At 40.1% G+C, this 19,966-nt stretch overlaps 1 protein-coding gene across 2 annotated transcripts in view; it reads right to left on the bottom strand.

Annotated features, from left to right (window-relative positions):
• The window catches only part of LOC309547260 (EF-hand calcium-binding domain-containing protein 4B-like), a 192,376-nt gene that overhangs the window by 65,471 nt on the left and 106,939 nt on the right, over positions 1–19,966 (bottom strand). The window lies entirely within an intron of this gene.

Raw genomic sequence — 19,966 nt, 5'->3', positions numbered from 1 at the left:
TTACAGGAACTGGAGGCTTTTTTGCTTTACCATCTGAGAAGATAAAGAGCCTCATCCACAAATACCACAAAAGACTTTAAGCTGTCATTGATGTTAAAGGGGGCAATACGCGGCATTAAGAACTGGGGTATGTAAACTTTTGATCAGGGTAATTTGGGTAGTTTCTGTTGTCATTATGATTTAAAAAGAGTAAACACAGTTGATTGATAATAAATGGCTTCAGCCATTGCCTTCAATTCCATAGAGTTTAAATAAAAAATAAGGCTTTAATGCCACTTTAACCTTCCCAAACCAGCAGAAACGCATAGAAAGAGCATCACCCTCACTTCAATTATCTAGTCATATGAAAAGAAAATTCCTGTTCACGATGAATTCCCAGTCATGTCGGATGGTTTTCACATGATAGGATAATTGAAGAAAATATTTTCTTTTATTGTTGTCCAGAACCCAATTTAGGAGATTTCACCTCACTTTCAGTCTATGTGACAGCAGGACAAGGAATAAAAAGAACATTATTCACCATCATAGAAGGATGCAGACCATAATAATAACACAATAGAGGTACATACCCTTCCCCTTTTTTAAAAAAAGACAGAGCTAGACTGCAGTAAAAACCTTATATGAGGCTCTATTCCTACCCCCACTCTATTAAAAGAAAAAAAAAATGTTTTGAATGCAGTTGGCTTTTAATTGAGCTTTAAAGAGGAGACACAGGCTAAAGCTGGCCAATCACAAATAATTTTTCCATTCAGCCAGCAGACTAAAGTAAAAAAAAAAAAAAAAAGCTAACAGATTCCTCCATCTATACAAGTGAGGTGGCTGGAGGAATCCCCTCTGCCAAGACATTGTATTAAGGCAACGGTTCCCCTGCAGCCACTGATCATTCGAAACGTTTCCAACATATCCTTTTGAGGCAAGGAAATTAAACAAATTGACATCTGTGAAACATGAGAGCCCACATATTGATTACATTTCATCCATCCCCTGCTAGACCAGCTGAATTGTTATCACTGTATGGCCAGCTTTAGGCATATCAAAATACTCCCATCTACAGGGGAGGACTGGGCCAGGGGGCAGGGGGGCAAATGCCCCCTGGGTCGTTTTGATGCCCTGTAAAAAGGCTGCACCACTTCTGCCACAGACATGCCTTAAGGGATTCCTGGTGAAGAGAAGTAAAAAGTCCCTCCTGCTGACCTACTAAGTGCGGGTTGAAGATAAGGAGAGAGTGCAGGCCTTTCCCCCCCCATAATGGATGGTGTAAACCGTGTCATGCTCCACTGAAGACTCTACTCTTCCGGACAGCCCCAACCGAGCTGTCTCAGCTTCCCCCAACCGCCCCCCTGCTGGCCAGGTTGGGAACCCTGATTTAGCCGGGGAGAAGAAAGTTCCTGGAGCTTGTACCTTCAGACTGGAATGGGGGTCAAGAGGAGCCTGGGAAGAGGTATGGTGGGGGGGGGGAGGCGAGTTTACGCACCATGGGCCTCTGGTTTGTACTTGTCCCCTGGGTCGAAAGTTGCCAGTCAGCCCCTGCTCATCTATGCTGGAAATCCAGCTTAAAATTTTTTTTGTTTTGGCACGCATTTTATTTTGTTTATGTGCCTATACGTGTGCATAGGGTTTTTAGAGGCGTATGCATGTAAACTCTCTTTAATGGCTAGAATATTCATGTTTTCTAATCACTAGAATTCATTTACACATACAGTATACGCTCCTCTCTGAGTGTCCCTAAATTACGGCAATGTGCATGGACAATTTGGCTAATATAGAGCTGCATTCAGAGGTATAAAAGAAAAAAAAGAAAAACATTTACTTGTATATGAAAAATATTTCAGTGGCATAAAATAAAAGAAGCAAAACATTCAGAAGCATAAAATAAAAAAATAAAAACATTCAGTTACGTAAAATAAAAAAAGAAAAACATTCAGAGGCAATAAATTGAAAAAGAAAAACATTCAAAGGCATAAAATAAAAGAAGAAAAACATTTAGTTGCAAAAAATAAAAACGTTAAGATGCATACGATAAAAAAAGAACAATGCTTTTAAACGCAGCATTTTTCTGTCCATGTGCTGTATAAGTCGTCTGAGGCCTTTCGAGACGCTAGGTTTATTGTTAAATATTTAGGGGACACAACAAGTATTAATAACAGACACTACTCTAATGGTGAAGAAGGATGAGGTAAGCAGTATTAACCACATACGCTTCCATGAAATGAATTACATTTTTAAAGTGTCATTTAACCTTTCAACAAGTATCTCTTTATGTGGGATTCCGATGAGTCTCATTTTTGATGAAAGCTTGTTTAGCATAAACAGAAGTAATGTATGATCACATATTATTCAATGTATACACTTCTAATATATGCTAACCCCCAGGAAAGGGAAGATCTCATTGAAAAGTTTGTGTATTGAGTTTAATATTAATTATAGGGCATGATCAGACAGATCACTATTACTGCTGTTATTGTGTTCCTGTTCATTAAATTAAAATGCCATAAAATAAATACAGGGGCTGTCATTGCTGACCTCCTTCTTCCTACTAGCCATCTATCTGTTATGCCTACCCTGTGGCCTCATTTTTTTTAGGGCTTGTTAACACCAGATACCTTAAGATGTATTTTTTAAATGCATCCAGAGCTCAGTCAAATCATTTTATTACAATCACCCTAGATCACACCACTGAGTTCAGTTCCGATGCTTTAAAAAAAAAAAAATACAGCAGCATACATTTTTTTTTGTACCGGAACACACATTAATGCGAGTGGGAGAAAAAAAAAGGGAACGATCTAGTGAATAATGCTGGCCATACACTATATGAAAAATCAGCCGAAATTCGGTCATTTGGACAGTTCATTCGTTTTTTCGGCCAGTTATTGGGCACAAATCGGTTGTGACATTTTTTAAACCAAAAAACGAAGGACAAGTTTGGACATTTTCTGCTGAACTAACGATTAATTGAAAGGTTAATGCGTTTCTTGTCCAAACTGTTTGCACTAGGTAGATGTTGAATAACAAACAAAAAACTGATTAATTTATGTCCATTGAATGATTTATGGGTCATTACATGATGGCACTATCGTTTTCTCTCAAAGCTGAGTTTAAAACTAGTTAGTTTATATGATTTTTCGTATAGTGTATGGCCAGCATTACCCTAATGCTGGACATACACGTATAGATTTTAGTTCTAAACTTTTCGCTTTAAGAAAATTCTTTTGGTTTTCTAATCGTTAGTGGGGTCAAATCGATGTCCGTTTTTGACTGCAGTGACGGGAAAAATCCAAGGGACAGAAAGGAAAACTTTTCTCGATCAACAAATTTTCAGGCAGTGTACTGTATGTGATTATTGCTCAGAAATTACATTCATTTTAAAATTGAATGTTAAAAAAAAAGACAATTTTTGAACGACATTTGTCCATTCATCGAATGTTCAAGGAGTTTTCGTACAAATGTTCGTATGAACATTCTCGTCCAAAAATCTATACGTGGATGGGCAGCATTAGATTTAGATAGCCTTAGCAAGCCTCTAACGGCAGACATCCTTAGCACGCTAAAGATCCTCCACTCTAATGAACCCACCAAACAATGGAGAAGCCTGAGGAAGAAGCAGGAAGTGACCTCACTAAAACTCATTAAAATAAAATAAACTCTTTTTTTTTCTTAATGAGCCCCAGTTAGTTTATGCCATAACGTGTTAGTATGCACCCTATGTTTGACACATTATGACAGACTTACTGTAAAACTAAGCCCTCCAGCACTGAGCTGTCACCGCTGCTGATGCCTAAACATTTGCCCATTCCTCCTTTCGGGTTCTTGCTCTCTGGCCACTAGAATGGCCGGGCCACAATGACGTTGTTCTTGTGCATGTGCACTGAAGTCACCATCATGGCTCGGTGCTCACTGCAATCACAGCACAGACAGTGTGCCGCAAACACATCAGACATTTATCAGACGCAGCCGACATCTATATCTACTAAATGGTGCAGGTTTAGATGGATTCCAAAGTACCTACAGGTAAAACGCATTAGAACAGGGATCCTCAAATTACGGTCCTCCAGCTGTTGTGGAACTACACATCCCATGAGGCATTGTAAAACTCTGACATTCAAAGCCATGACTAGCCACTTAAGCCCCGGAGGATTTGGCTGCTGAAAGACCAGGAGGTATTTTGCAATTCGACACTGCGTGAATTTAACGGACAATTGCGCGGTCGTGCGATGCTGTACCTAAACTAATTTGAGGTTCTTTTTTTTCCCACAAACAGAGCTTTCTTTTGGTGGTATTTGATCACCTGTGCGATTTTTTGATCATGAGCTATAAGCAAAAAAAGAGCATCCATTTTGCAAAAATAACAATATTTTTCACATTTTTTTATATGAAATTCCCCCCAAAAAAATGTAAAAATCTAAATTTTTTAACATTTTTGGCCAATTTGTTTTATGCTACATATGTTTGGTAAAAAAATTGCAAAAAGCATATTTTTTTTTTTTTTTTTACTTTATTTTTATTTGTATATAAAATCTCAATATAACAGAGTTCCACCAATTTGATTTAAATTCGTACATTACATAGTTAAATTATGCATCAAAAAGGCACACAAAAAAAAAGAAAAATATACATTAAATTTTATATATTTTTTCCCTTCCCACCCTCCCCCTTCCTCCCATGATTCCTCCCCTTCTTGCCAGCCGTTTCACTCTAGAATGCCTCCCCATGGTAGATATGCTTAATTGTTTAATTCAATATATTTGGATGATTTTTTAAATTCTTTCCATTTCCCCCATTTTCTTTTCATATTTCTTGGAATCTCCTCTTGTGTATTACATAGGTATTCCATATTATAGTTATTATTTATCTTTTTTACACCATTCCTTTATTTTCGGGCTCTCCTTTTCTCTCCACTTTTTTGGTATGGTTCCTTTTGCTGTATTTAGCATGGTTGGGACCAGAGTCATTTTATATTTTTTTAAGGGTATTGTTGTTTTATGAAATAGGCATGCCCATGGATCGTCCGGCACTTTTATTTCGGTGATATCTTCAATCAGTTGTCTTACCTCTAGCCAAAAATCTCTTATTTTGGGACAGTCCCAAAATAAATGATAAATTGTACCTATGTTGCCGCAATCCCGCCAGCATTTATCTGTCTTGCCTGGTTGGTATTTATTTATCACTTCTGGGGTGATGTACCACCTATATAGACATTTATAGTTTAATTCTGTAGTACTAACATCTATGGCTGTGGATCCAGCCATCCCCAGTACAGTCCCAAGCTCCTGTCCTTGCAAATGTGTTCCTATTTCTTTCTCCCATTTTCCTATATATGGAGGTTTTTCCATACTGTGCCATTCCAGCAGCATTTTGTAAATCTGAGACACTCCATGCCTTTGCATGGGAGAGTAGCTCAGTTTCTCGATATTGTTAAAAAAAATTTCCGACCTAATCGGCTGTGGTAATGAGCTGACAAAATGTTTTCAGCTGGAGATATCTCCAATTATCTATTTTTATATTATTATTTTCTTGTTTTAATTTCTGAAGTGTTTTTATGTGCCCTTTGTGTAAAATATCTTTTAATTGAGTGTTCCCTATCCAATTTCCTCCCTGTTTTTCCTCCCCGGGTGGGAAGTATTTAGTGCCATTTAATGCTATCATTGGTGAGTTGTATTCCCATTTCAGTTGTTTATTTATTCCATCCCATATTTTATACACTACCTTTGTCAATTCGTGTGCTCCCTGTGTTTCCCTATATTTTGGTGGAATCCAAATTGTTTTGTGTAACTGATTATTATTTTGTGTGCATTCTATCTCTACCCATCTTTTTTCTCTCCTTTCTATTTTTGTCCAGTCCACCATTCGTGAAATAATTACCGCCTTATAATACCTCTCTATGTCTGGGGTGGCTAATCCTCCCTGTGCTTTGCTTCTTGTCAGGGTCTTGTACTGTACTCTGGGTTTTTTCCACTGCCATATATACTTTGTCAGTAAGGTTCTAATTACCCTAAAAAAGATTGCGGGGATGTTTATTGGCAATAAAGAGAAGGTATATAAGATTTTTGGCAAGATAAACATCTTAACAACATTGTTTCTTCCAATCCATGAGATTTGACCATTTGATTTCTTTCTTATTTCTGTTTTTATTTCGTTCAGTAACGGTATATAATTCGCTTGGTATAATTTTTCAGTTTGAGGTGTTAAATATATCCCTAAGTATTTTAATTTTTCTTTTGTCCACGTATATGGGAAGTGTGTTTTTATACTTTGTTCTTCCTGAGTATTTAACCTTATATTCAGAATCTCTGATTTTATTGGATTTATTTTAAAGTTTGACAACTTTCCATAATCTTTTAGCTCCTTTTGAATATTTGGGAGAGTAATCCTTGGATTTGTGACAATGAATAGCAAGTCGTCAGCGTATGCTGCAACTTTGTGTTCTTCTTGATTTACCTTCACTCCTTTTATGTCTACATTTTGTCTAATTTTTGCCAGTAATGGTTCCAGGGTTAACACGAACAATAGGGGTGACAAGGGACACCCCTGTCTTGTCCCATTACTCATTCCAAATTTCTCTGATAAGCTTCCGTTTATTTTTATTTTTGCTGTGGGGTTGTTATATAATGCTTCTATCCATTGCCTCATTCTTAGCCCGATCCCTAAGCTTTTTATGGTTTCTTTCATGAAGTCCCAATCCACCCTATCAAAAGCCTTTTCGGCGTCGATTGATAATAGGATGGAGGGGGCCTCATGTTTTGTTGTTTTTTGTAGAAGTAGCAAGGTGCGTATAACATTATCCTTACCTTCTCGGCCTGGAACGAATCCTGTCTGGTCCGGATGGATCCACATTTTTAATAAATCTTTTAATCTCGTTGCCAAAATTTTCGCGAATAATTTTGTATCTGTGTTTAACAACGCGATTGGCCTATAACTAGAGCATAGGGTTTGATCTTTCCCTTCTTTCGGTATGACCGTTATATATGCCATTAGAGATTCTTCTCTTAGTTCTTCCTTCCCTATTTTATTCAGATAATCTTGCATTTTTGGTATTAATATTTCTTTAAATCTTTTATAGTACTTTATTGTGTATCCATCCGGACCCGGACTCCTTCCGTTTTGAGTGGTTTTTAATGCTTCTCTTATTTCATTTTCAGTAATTGGCGCTTCAAGAAGTTCCAATTTATCTTCTGGGATCTTGGGCAGGTTTGCTTCCTCAATATATTTTTGGATATTTATTATTCTTTCCTGCCTTGTTTTTGAGGTTTCTTCCTTCCGGACGTTATATAACGTACTGTAGAAGGCATGGAACGCTTTAGCTATTTCTGTAGTTGGGTTTACTATTTCATTTTTACTGTTTTTAATTTTTTCTATGTAATTTTTTGATTTTTTCTTCCTCAGTAATCTTGCTAGGGATTTCCCTGGTTTATTTCCAAAGTTGTATCTGTATCTGGCTATCTTATTGAAGTAATTTCTAGATTCTTCTTCCAATAGATCTTTTAATTCATCTCTTTTAATTATAAGGTTTTCCTCTATTTCTTTTTTAAATTCTTTTTTATGTTTTTGTTCTAGATCATATATTTCTCTTATGAGTGTATTGATTTGATTGGATCTCTCTTTCTTTTTTTTTGAGGCACTGGCTATTAATATTCCTCGGATATACGCTTTGTGTGCTTCCCAGAGTGTAGCAGATGATATTTCTGGCGTATCATTCTTTTGAAAGTAAAACTCTAGTTATTTTTCTAGTCTGTTTCCTATTTCTTCATCTAGAATTAGTTCTTCATTTAACCTCCATGTTCCCATACTTTTGTGGTGTGTCGGTGTCTTGATTGTTAGGGTTAGGGGGGCATGGTCTGACAGTGTGATTGTACCTATTTCTGTAGTTTCTATAAATTCCAACAGGCGATGGTCAATAAAAAAGTAATCCAGTCTTGAGTACATCGAGTGTATTGAGGAGTAGTAAGTATAGTCTCTTTTTTTTGGATGTTGAACCCTCCATGCATCTACTAATTGGCTCTGGTGTAACTTTACCCTTATTTTCCTCAGTTTTTGGTCTCCTAGCGTCCTTACTCCCGATGTACTGTCGACGTTTGGATCTAAACAAAAATTTATATCTCCTGCCATTATCAGGTAGCCTTTTTTAAAGCTCTCTAGGTCGTACAGGATTCTCCCCAGATATTCACTTGGTTTTTTGTTTGGGTTATAGATATTGGCCAATGTCAGCTCCATCCCCCTTATTTGTCCCTTAAGGAAAATATATCGACCGTTCGGGTCTGTTTTCATTTCTTCTAAGGAGAATTCTGTATTTCCAGCTATTCCTATTGCTACTCCTCTTGCACGTTCTATTGGTGAGTCTCCGTAATACCATTTAGGAAAGTGTTTAGAGAAAAGTTTTAAATTCGAGTGGAGAGAGATGTGCGTTTCCTGTAGAAAAGCAATATTTGCTGCTTCTCTCCTCAGCTCTTCCAATATTTTATACCTTTTTGTATGGGAGTTTAATCCTCTTACATTGTACGTTATTATTTTTAGTTGTTCATCTTTCATTTTTTTTTCCTCCTACTTGATCCAGTTCCTCCTCGAACACGGGGGCACCGGATCGGTTTAAATTCTACTGACAACATACTACCAATGTTGTTAGTCTGGCAGGCTTTTAAAATTTCTTTTCTTTTTTGGCAAAGGAGAGTTTCACTATCCCTACCCTTCCCCCCCTCTCTCGCCCTCCCCCCCCCTCCCCTCCCCCCCACCTCAGTCCCCTTCCGTCTCATGATGATATTTTTCTGATCAATTTTTGATCTTAGGGTATTTAGTTGTTTCTTTGGGTCATTCTCCCTGATACCCATTCCTTTGGGGTGGTGCTCTAGTAGGTTAGCACGATATACCTCCCTCCTCAATTGGAAGGACGTTCCGGCTTTGGGGTGGGGCTATCCTGCTTCCTTTGTATAGCTTACCTCCCTTCCCCTCCCTCCTCCCCCCGCCCCCCGACCCCCCCTCCCCCAGTCCCCCTGCACAGTTCACATCAGTAAGAGAGGCCACTCCACGCAAAGCAGGAGAGAGGAGAAAAAGAAAAAGAAAAAAAAAAAAAAAAGGGGGGAGGGTTCTCTCCCGATTTGCATTATTTGGGCAGTATTTCCACATATTTTATCTTTTGTTTTTTCTAGCTGATGTCCATTGCTGTTCTTCCGTCTGTGAGTTTCTTCCTAGTTCATCTTCCCTGTCGCCTTCATACCATCCAGGCAGGTTTGGTTCCTGTATATCAAGTTTTTTGCAAAATTCTTGAGTTTCCTCTGGAAAAATGAGTTTTGCTGATTGCCCATCTCTTTTTCCTATTAAACTGGCTGGAAACCCCCAATTATATCTGATTCCTTGTTTTTGCATCTCTTCTGTCAAGGGTTTTAAAATTCTTCTCCTCCTCAGTGTTTCCGGTGCCAGATCTGTAAATATCTGTATCTTGTCATTTTCTGTATTTACTGCATTTAATAATGATTTATTCTTCTTCAGGTTTTCCCATATTTGTGCTTTATCTGTGTAGTTTTGAAACCTGATTATCACATCTCTAGGTGATTCTGCTGGAGCTCCTGTCGGTTTTCTTATGCGATGGACTCTGTCGATCAGCAATTGGTCTTCTTCCCTTCTACCTAATACTGGGTTTAGGATTTTTTGAAGTTTTTCTCCTAAATTTTCTTCCTGTGTTGTATCTCTCAGTCCTCGGATCCTCAAATTTTTTCGTCTCGCTCTATTCTCTTGATCCTCTAGTTTGTAAGCTAGATCTCTGGCTTTTTTCTTGGTCTCATTTATTTCCTTTCTCATTCCCTGTATTATTTTTCTTTGGTCCTCTTGTTTTTTTTCTAGTTCTTCTACCCGTCCCAGGGCGTGTCCCAGGTCCATCTGGACCCGTCCTAGGTCGGTTTGGATTTTAACCAATTCGATTTTTAAAGATTTTTCCAATCCTGCAAACATTTCTCGCATTTCACCTTTTGTGGGGGCGTGTTCTTTTGTTTCTCCCCGCTCTTCCTCTTCTTCCTCGTCGTTTTCAATCCTTATGCTTAATTCTGAATTTGCTGGACTGATTGGTGATTTGGCTACTTCAGCTTTTTGATTTTTCTCTACTTTCTTCTTGTCTGTTCCTTGTTGTTTTCCCTGGGATGTTTTTTCTAAGGCATTTTCTTGTGTCATAAATTTCCTTATTGTGTTAGGGCTTGAGGACACCCTTGGTGATTTTGCAATGGCTCCTCCTCTTGTGGATTTACCCCTCATTATGTAGAGAGTTGTTCCGCGGTTCCTATATAAAGTCTCGCAGCCTCCTATGATGGTGCTCCGAAATTAGGTATACCGTATTGATAATCAGAAAAAGATTTTGTCTACCTTCAAGCCAGAGGGAGACACAGACAAGCCGGGTAGCCTCTATTTTGAATCAATGTTCACCGGCGGCTATAGAGGTATGAGGCATGGGGCACTTCCAGCCTCCCACCCCCCTACTCAGGTCCTTATACAGGCTAGGGTGAATCTCGTCCTTAAATGTTTAAGAAGTGGTAGAGAGAAAAGACAATAGAGCGAGGGAGAAAACTCAGGCTGTATGTCATAACAAGGTGTTTGGGTAATGTCAGGTATTATTTCACAGAGAAAGTGTTAATCATTTTATATATTTTATATAACCCCAAGGTCTTTATTTATACCTGTGATCTTCTTATGAGTCTCTGTGTACGGTTGCTGAGGAACCATGTGAAATAAACATGAGCTGATTTGGGGTATTGAGAGACTATTGTGGCTGTTAATCCAATAAGAAACACTTTATATGAGGTTGCTGGTTTAAACAGGGAGCAGCTGAATCAGTCTCAGGTGTGCTGACATTGATATTTTACCATACTGCTTTGTTATATGTCTCTAGGAAGTCTTTATAAGTCCTTCTAATAAACAGTAAGATGACAGTAGGTATGATATAGAAAGAGGGTTTACTCCTCTGTGACTCACGGTTTTGTAGACTGTCCCTTTTTAAAAGTTTTTTTTTCCTCCTTTTTTTTTTTTTTTCCCGTTCGTCTTTAGACTGTGTACTCTCCTGTCTCCTCAGGCATCGGGACATCAGCGTCTCCAGATGGGTGGGCTCAGATGGACCTGGCAGCTCTCTTGGGGTCCGCTCCCTCGGGACCTGCTCGCCTACGGACGTTTACCGACCATGTCCGGCCCCCCGCACTGGCGGATTAGCAAGGAGGTCTCTCCTGTCGCCGCTATGGCTGCTCACCTGCGTTCCCGTGCAGGAGACAAGGCTCTCCAGCGCCGACTCCGCGTGCTGTAGGCTTGCAGGACTCCTCCGAGTGTTAGTGCTGCTTGGAGTCGTAGCTACAGACTATGGAGGGAGACGTCAGGGAGGGTGGGGGGGGGGTCAGCAAGGTTCGCCGCTCGCAGTGCCCGCGCTCATCCCCGGGAGCTTAGGCATCCAGAGTCTGGCCGGAGGTGGGTCGGGAGCGGTCAGGATCCTTGGTGCCTCCATTCAGCAGGAGATAGCCCTCTCCCCCTCCGTCCTACGTGCGCGCCGATAGGCTCCTCCCCCTCATGACGGTCCTGTAATCTCCCAAGGGCCCCGCAAAAAGCATATTTTGATTGGTTTGCGCAAAAGTTATCGCGTTTACTAACAAAGGGAAAGATTTTTGTCATTTTTTATGTTTTTTTTTTAACGCGTAATGCGTTTTTTTTTTGCGGTACTGCGACATTGAGGCGGACAGATCGGACCCTTGACTGACATTTTTGACACTTTTGGGGTTACCAGTGACATTTCTACAGTAATCAGTGCTATATATATGCACTGTTGCTGTAAAATTACACTGGCAGTGAAGGGGTTAACTTTATTTGAGAGGGAGGGGCTGTGTGTGTCCCTAGGGGCGTGATTCTAACTGTGATTGGCTGTGGCTTGAGTTGTAGGAACAATGATCTACGGTCCTACATAGTAGAACCGTATGATCATTGTTACTACACAGGGGAGAATGACAGGCAGCTTGTTTACACTAGCCGCCTGCCTTTCTCCCTCTCCCCCGACGATCGCTGAGTGACCGGCGGACATCGGGTCCGCCAGTCACACGCACGGGCGGGTCCGTGACCGTGCGGGAGCGCGCCGCGGGCGGCGCGCGCTCGCTCCCCAGAGCCTCACTGGCTAGTGACGTACCGATACGTCACTCTGCCTGTGAGGGGCTGCCCCCAACGGAATATGTACATGCGGCGGTCGGCAAGTGGCTAGGCATGATGTGAATTATAGTTCCTGAACAACTGGGGGGCCATAGTTTGAAGACCCCTGTATTAAAAGCTTACATCTAGGACAAAGGTAAAAGCTGAGTTAAAAACTATATTAAACCTAATTTCAGCTAGGGATAGATTCATTCATTTTACATTTCTCCACAGGATCTATTTTACCCCGGCTCAGTTGGCAGGGATCTACGCACTTGTTCTGCTGGCCATAGGTGTATAGCTCTGCCAATTTCATCCACGTTTTCTGAAAATGTGTCACTAATCCAATCTTTCTGGTTTGCTGTTTTGGATTGCATAACGGAGGTCCTAGTCACGCCCATCCCCATATCAGTCTCAGTATGTCTCCTAGGATTGCTGGAGGTGGTGGTCCCATACAACACCCATAGAACTTTGCTTAATATTTTACTATTTTATGCATGCAGGGCCATTCTTCTACACTGTAAGAAGCCTGGAAAAAGAATGTATGAAGCTGCTGCCATTACCGTGTCTTTCTGGAGGAACCTAGTCGATTCTTTGATTCCACTTTACAAAGCCACGTACCTCTCTAAGGGATGTGAAAAGAAATGTAACTAACTTTGTCAGGCATGGCCGGATTCCTCTTCCACCACAGGGTAACTGTTTTGACAGATGACTTGGAGGTGTTTAAGCCAATACAATTGTTAGCCCTTATAGTTTGGAAAATGGGTCATGATTCAGTGGATTTGCAATGATGTTTCTTAAATTCTGCTATTAGAGGGATGGTCCATCTTTAGTTCCTTGCACTGATAATTCCTGTTGTACAGTGAACAAATTATTATGATAATCTCCTCTAGTAGTGAAGCAATGGCCCAACAGGCCAAGAGAGAAAGGTTGGAATGGTATTATTCCTTTCCCATCAGCTAGATAGTCAGTCTTTGTTATTGTAGATAGTGGTTTGTACGGCCGTGCTTGGACTCCATTTCACAGCGACGTGTGTTTTGAGTTTGCCAATTGTTTGCCTGTTCTGCTTTTCTATTGAAATTTAAATTTCCAATCAAGAGGAAAAAAAAAAATAATTAATTAAAAACATGTGTAAATGTGCCTGTTGAAACACACTGAACGCAGGGATTGTGATGTGAGCTAGCCCTTTGCCACAGACTAAGAATTCCAAGATAGCAATTGGAATGGTGATGAGTGAATCTGTTTTGGGGGATGTGCACATTGGTTGATTCTCCTGAATATATGAATAAAGATTCTCCAGTGTGCAGAGAAATTATACAATTTATGAATGATTGTCTGGATTATGAATGTGTTTGATTCTCACAGAGTAGACAGGTCTACCTGGAAATATTCAGAAGAATCAAAAGTTGGTGACTTGGAGATGCTACTAATTTCATCATCTCTTGCTGTGAACATAAAAGATGCAGTTCTGCTGTCATGAAGGAATAAATTCTGAATTCCGATTGGTACTATTCCATTGTTATTGAAGTTATTTCAATATTGTTTTTCTCTTTCAACTGAAACATACAGTCCCAAGAGAAAAAATGACTCAATCTGCAGTCACATCAAGTAACTTTTTTGCAGTGGCCATGTCTCTCCCTAGTGCTGTGGATGCTGCATATTGGCTGTCATAAGAGACTCTCTCAGTGTCCTCATTGGGTCCCAAAGACTTCCATTGGTGGTACATGACGTTGAGGGGCGGCAACAAGACTGGTTGGCAGGCCTAGCCTGCAGCGGCCAATTGCAGGGCTGCAATACTGGAAGAGTTGCAACTGAGGGTCATGTAAAGGCGGATTAAGTAAAAAAATGTTTATAGGGTTTTTTTTTTTACAATAGTAAATGTGTATGGGCATGATGGAGTGACAGCTGGTAGATTGTTTTGACCAAAGATGGGCTTTAAATGTAACTGTTATCTCTTTTGCATCACCCACTAATTTCCCACATCTTTAAGCAAAATCACTGCCCAACTTTCATGACCTTTAAAATGGATACTTTTTGCTGTCCTCTCCCTTTACTTAAACATGAACTGTAGTTTTAAATGTCTTTAATTTTGATCATTATCATGAGCGAAGTGAGGTAAGTGTAATGAAGAATAAACTTACTTCTTTCTCCCCAACGGAAAAAATACAAAACTTAAAAGAAAAGTTTGGGATTAAAAAAAGTCCAACATAAAAACATTTAAAAGAACTTTTTAAATGGGTCACAAGAGTGCAGTTCGTTCTATCCATATAAGTATGGCCAAAAGAGCTTTTGCCATATTTCTCCTTTCAACTTACTTGTTGATCTGATCTGACCTTCTGCAAATCAACTAACATGCATGTTAAGTTCTTTTAAGCCTCATGCACACAGGGCGTTTTTGCAGCTGCTTTTAGGGACTTTTTTTAGCAGCTTAAAAACGCCCCTCCATGTTATCATGTGGCCTCATGTACACACAAACATTTTGAAGCTGTAAGTGGCATAGGCATTTTCAAGCTGCAAAAAAAAAAAAAACCAGGGCCAGTGAATGGGAGGGGTACAATGTTCCTTATACTCATTCACATGGGGGGGGTCTGGGATCTGGGGGCCCCCTTGTTAAAGGGGGGCATCCAGATTCTATAAGCCCCCTGCCCACAGACCCCCACAACCACCGCCCAGGGTTGTCGGGAAGAGGCCCTTGTCCTCATGAACATGGGGACAAGGTGCTTTGGGGTGGGTGGGTGCAGAGCCCCCCTGCTCCAAAGCACCCACCCCCCATGTTGAGGGCGTGTGGCCTGGTATGATCTAGGAGGGAGTGGGGCCGCTTGCTTGTCCCCTCCTCTTTCCTGACCTTGCATGCTGGGATAAGGGTCTGGCATTGATATTGGGGGGGACCCCACGCCATTTTTTTTGTTCAAATTTTGGCATTGAGTTACCACTCAAGATCCTCAGAGCACAAGTCGCACCACAAGGAGGATCATCCTGATCCGACTTGGATGTGACTTCCATTCAAATCAATGGGCTTAAAGCTGTATCAAAGACAGCTTATAACCATTGATTTTGAATAGAGGCAAAAAAACGCTGCTAAAAGTTAACGTGGCTGAAGTGCATTAACACCAATAGAAAAAAGCACATAAAAGCACGTTTTTACAGCTGCTTTTTTCCTGGCATTGTTAGTGGCTCTGCAGCTCATGTTTTCTAACGCCCTGTGTGCATGAGGCCTAAGTGTGCAAGTTATTATTAATGGAGGGGAAGTCAGACCTCTCCAAGGCTGGCCTTATCTCAGAGAAAGCAATCCTGGTCTCCTACAAAAATCTAAAGACATTGGGGTTGATTTACTTAAATTGATGAGTGCAAAATCTGGCACAGAATCCACTCTGCGTCCAGGTTTTTTTTTTGTCAAAGCGTAATTGAACAGCTGAAGTTAAAAGCTGATTGGCTTCCATGCACAGCTGCCCTGGATTTTGCACTCTCCAGTTTTAATAAATCAACCCCAATTATGTCTAAAAATGTTTGGCTGGGGGCTTTTACCCCCTCCGTACAGCTTAGGTCTATGAGCTCTATAGGTCTATGTTTCTTAGCAGCCTTGCTGTGTTCTCAGTTTGTTTGCATTTGGAAAACTTTCTTGCAGAGCATTGCACTCAAGGATAATCTGTATTACATTACCAAACAGGCTCTTTTCTGCAAAATTTTGGGTACAGAGAGTCCTGTCTGTCTTATCACCTGGTTAATTCCTGCTGAGTTGTCATTAGTGGGTTCACAAAACAGGGAGGCACTGTTCTGGAAGAGTCCTTAAGTCCATGAGGTAGGAAGGCAGAACAGCAGGAGCTACAATACCTAACATCAATGAGCCGACATTAAGTATTTCAGCTCCTATTGCCCTACTTCTTAAGCGGGTGGTTACAGTGAGAACCCTGTGCATCTGGAGAAAGGCCCAAGGTCTGGTGCAAAGGCCTAGAAGGTGTGACCTAAAAGTACGTGGGCCTTAAAATATTTTTGCTAGAGTTAACATACTGGACAGAGAAGCACCCACATCTCCTGTTTTGTGGCTGTTGTGCTTCAGTGGAAGCTTTGTGATGCTCCTGGATGTTGAACCCCACCTAGTTACTTCTAGCCAAGGAACGGGGCGGCACAGTGGTGTAGTGGTTAGCACTTTCACCAAGCAGCAAGAGGGTCACTGGTTCAAATCCCAACCATGACACTACCTGCCTGGAGTTTGCATGTTCTCCCTGTGCCTGCGTGGGCTTCCTCCAGGTACTCCAGTTTCCTCCCACACTCCAAAGACATGCTGGTAGGTTAATTGGATCCTGTATAAAATTGGCCCTACTATGTATGTATGAATGAGAGTTAGAGACCTTAGATTGTAAGCTCCTTGAGGGCAGGGACTGATGTAAATGTGCAATGTATATGTAAAGCGCTGCGTAAATTGACAGCACTATTTAAGTACCTGAAATAAAAAAATAAAAAAATAAACTGTAGCAGCCCCAAGAAGACACAGTATTTCAGCTCTTCATGGTTATCTCCCTACCTCATGCTTGGAAAAAAGAGCTAAATTGCATTCCAATCTAGACATGCACTCCTTTGCAATGAAAGATAAGTAATTTACCCAGGGTCAAGGTAGTCTAAGTGAGAGTCCCTTACACAATCCTATGCACCCTTTGGGTGGAGGCACTCAAAAATATATAGACAACAGAAAAATAGTTTTAACTCCCACCTAGAGTAGACTCAGGATCACTGTTCCTCTGGTGCTATATGTAATGACTGCAAGGAGAGGGCCATCTAACATGACTGCCTCTACCCAACCATAACTTCATTACAGTACATTATGCTCTGAAGATGTGAACAAGTGCACCCAATGGTGTCAGATTTATGTGATTTACAAGACTTTTGTCCTGGATCTGTAACTCCTAACTTCAGTCAAGTATTGTTCTTTGCACAATGGTGTGTAAAAATATTGTTAAACAAAGATATATTTTGTGATGATGTCTCAGAAATGGTAATGTATAGATAATCTTGCCCTTCCATCTGAAACAATAAACACAGATCTATTGTCTGACAAAATAAAACAAACCTTAACAATTATCCTACTATTGCCGCACCCTACTGAACTCTCTTTAAAGCCTGCAATTAATTACAATTGCTTTAAATTACTTGTTGCTTTGATGGAGCTATGATATTGGAAGGTGGGGCATGTGTTCTGCAATGGCTTGGTTCCTGGGTTTGTGTTTTTTCACACAATTATGTGACTGTAAAATCAAAGCAACCTTTAAATATGCATCTGTGAGATGAAAAATGGCTTACTCAGCTTTTTTGCTTTAATTGGCGTAATAACATTTAGGAATATTAACTTTGAATATAGCACAGTCAAGTTCATTTGCAGAAATATACAGAAAGTGTCCATAAAGGGACAATTCCTTTGAAGATTTTGTCTACTTTTGACAATGAAAAAAATGCACTTTAGAAAAGTAACACCTTTATATAATGTATTGTTATTACAATTGCAAATTACAATTGCTACAAAAACAGCAGGTAAATACAAACCTTACATTTCTGAAAATAAATGGTAATGCTAAAAATCAGGGAAAAGCTAAAAGCATAGGTGGCATACAGATATGTATTGTTTGCCTATGGATTTATAATTCTGTAAAGCCACTTTTGTGAGTCACATGTCTACCAGACAGCTCAGCCAGTAGGGTGATTCAGCATCCTGATACAGCCTTCTGAATGTTCAAGTGAAGGTGTAGCAACACACAGTTAAAGCCTCGTACACACAATGAGAATATCGGGCGAGTGATGGTCCATTTTTTTTTTTGCATGCTAGTTTTTATTTTGAAAATGAAGAGGTTACTCAACTTAGGAAAATTCTCGTACGACAGAATACAACTTCGAAACTTTCAAGTATAATGTATTGTATTATATTTGAAATTTGTATTGTATTATCAATGAAAATACAATATTTGTATTGTATTATAAATGAAAATCTTACAATCTGGTATTGTACAAGAACATTTTCTGTGTTTGTCCCATCGGATAATTTCAGATGAACTGTCTAGATTGGCTCTCAAAAGTTGTGTACTAACGATCAGATTATCGTACGATTAATTCGAAAGTGATGATTTTTGTACGATTTTCTGATCGTGTGTACTAGGCTAGTCATTATCTTAGCTTGCTTTGAATTCACATTCCAGTTTATACCTTCATTTTTTCCGAACTGGTGCCAAAAACTGACTTTAAGCCCATCTCTGGGGAAAGTTAAAATGCTCCCTTGCAGTGGAGTTGCCCCCTCACTGCAAGGGTTAAATGCTCGTTTAGGTCCAAGGGACCAAAAATAGAAGTTTTACTTACCTGGTCCTCTGCTCTGCTGGCAGATGGTCTCTGCTCCACTCCCCCATTCTTCGGTCATTAACTGTCAATCAGCATCCTCATGACCAATGCAGGGCTATGAAGAAGAGGCTGTGGGAACTGGTCTTACAGTCTGGAGGGAGCTTGCGAGAGTGGAGGATCAGGTACCTAAAAGTGCTTTTTTGCAGCCCCCTAGACTTAAACAAGCATTTGATCCTTGCAGTTAAGCTTTAAAACCACTTGCCACCAAATCACGTACTTGTATGTCATTTGACTTCAAGTGGTTGTGCCAAAATGATGCCTGCAGCTGCAAGCATTACCCCGGTACCGTTTTTTAGAGCCAACGGTCGGCTCTCATGTAATAATGACCGATGCAGCTAACCAGCCAATCAACTGTTATTACAAGCAGCGGGAGTGGAAATCCCTACCCCCCTCCCGCCACCTTCCGCTGCTCTTAGGGGCTCTCCGGTCTCACCGGGAGACCCAAGCGACCAGCCGGCTTTAATTGGGTCTCAGATATGGTAACCCGGAAGCAATGTCATGACATCACTTATGGTTTACTGGAATCTTAAAGTCACTAGTTTTAAAAAAAATGTAAAGTATTCAAAAGCGCCGATCCTGGCATTTTGAATGCTTTCAAGTACAAAGAAGGGATTTGGGGTCTTATAGAACCCAGATCCTTCCATAAAGAGTACCTGTCATGGGCCTATTGCTGTCAGAAGGGATGTTTGCATTCCTTGTGACAGCAATAAAAGTGATCAGAAAAAACAGTGTAAAAAAAAAAAATGAATAACCAAAAAAAATCCGAAAAAAATATTTAAAGTGCCCCGCCCTGACCCCGTGCTAAGGCAAATTGGTGTGTCGGTCCTGAATGCATGCATACTGCGATCGTCCGACATATGTGAGGTATCATTGTGAACGTCAGATCATGGCCAGTAGTTCCGGCACTAGACCTCCTCTGTACATCTAAAGTGGTAACCTGTAAATGCTTTTACATTGTCAGATATGGATAGTAAAATGTACGTTGTTTATTGCCGTTGTACAGGCGTGTGCAATTTTAAAGCATGACATGTTTGGTATCTATTTACTCGACATGACATCATCCTTTATATTTTACCAAAAAATTAGGTTAAGTATTGTATGATTTTTAGCAATAAAATTTCAAAAAGTGTATTTTTCCCCCCAAAAATGCATTTGAAAAACAGCTGTGAAAACACAGTGTGACATTAAAAATTGCAGAACTCACCAATTTATTATCTAACACCTCTGGTTTAAAAAGAATATATAATCTTTGGGGGTTCTAACTAATTTTCTAAAAAAAAAAAAAAAAAACGATTTTCACATGTAAACAAAAAGTGTCAGAAAATGCCTCGTCTTCAAGTGGTTAAATTATAATAAGGTCTTGGTAAGGATTTCTGTAGGGGAAAGATAACTTGCCCTCTCTTTTGTCTATGCCTCTTTTTATATATCTTAAATATTCCAACAGAAAAAAAACATT

The sequence above is a fragment of the Pelophylax lessonae genome (genome assembly GCF_965119305.1).
Source record: "Pelophylax lessonae genome assembly, chromosome: 2".
In the NCBI taxonomy this organism is placed as follows: Eukaryota; Metazoa; Chordata; class Amphibia; order Anura; family Ranidae; genus Pelophylax; species Pelophylax lessonae.
The sequence above is the reverse complement of the archived record's forward strand: the minus strand, read 5'-3'. Positions and strand labels throughout refer to the sequence as shown.